The sequence below is a fragment of the Myotis davidii genome, unplaced genomic scaffold, assembly GCF_000327345.1.
Source record: "Myotis davidii unplaced genomic scaffold, ASM32734v1 scaffold289, whole genome shotgun sequence".
Classification (NCBI taxonomy): domain Eukaryota; kingdom Metazoa; phylum Chordata; class Mammalia; order Chiroptera; family Vespertilionidae; genus Myotis; species Myotis davidii.
Genome location: NW_006299717.1, coordinates 2,786,777 through 2,787,111, shown reverse-complemented (window position 1 = coordinate 2,787,111; position 335 = coordinate 2,786,777).

Genomic DNA, 335 nt, shown 5'->3' with positions numbered 1-335 from the left:
TGCTTTCCCAAGTTATTACAAATTCCTATTAAGCTACATCTAAAACTATATCATGCCTACTGTGTGCCAGGCCCTGTTGTTAGCATTTTGTATGCATTAACATATATTTACATGTGTCTGCACTTCAAGTTGGACTTCTAGATTGTTTCCAGGGTCATAGCTTTTCTGAAAAAACACTTCCCCTCCCCAAAGGGTTTCTATAGTCTTTAATGTCCATTTAAAAATGCTGTTTATAGCCCAACTGGTATGGCTCCGTGGTTGAGAGTTGACCCATGAACCAGGAGGTCACACTTCGATTCCCTGTCAGAGCACATGCCTGGGTTGCAGGCTCCATC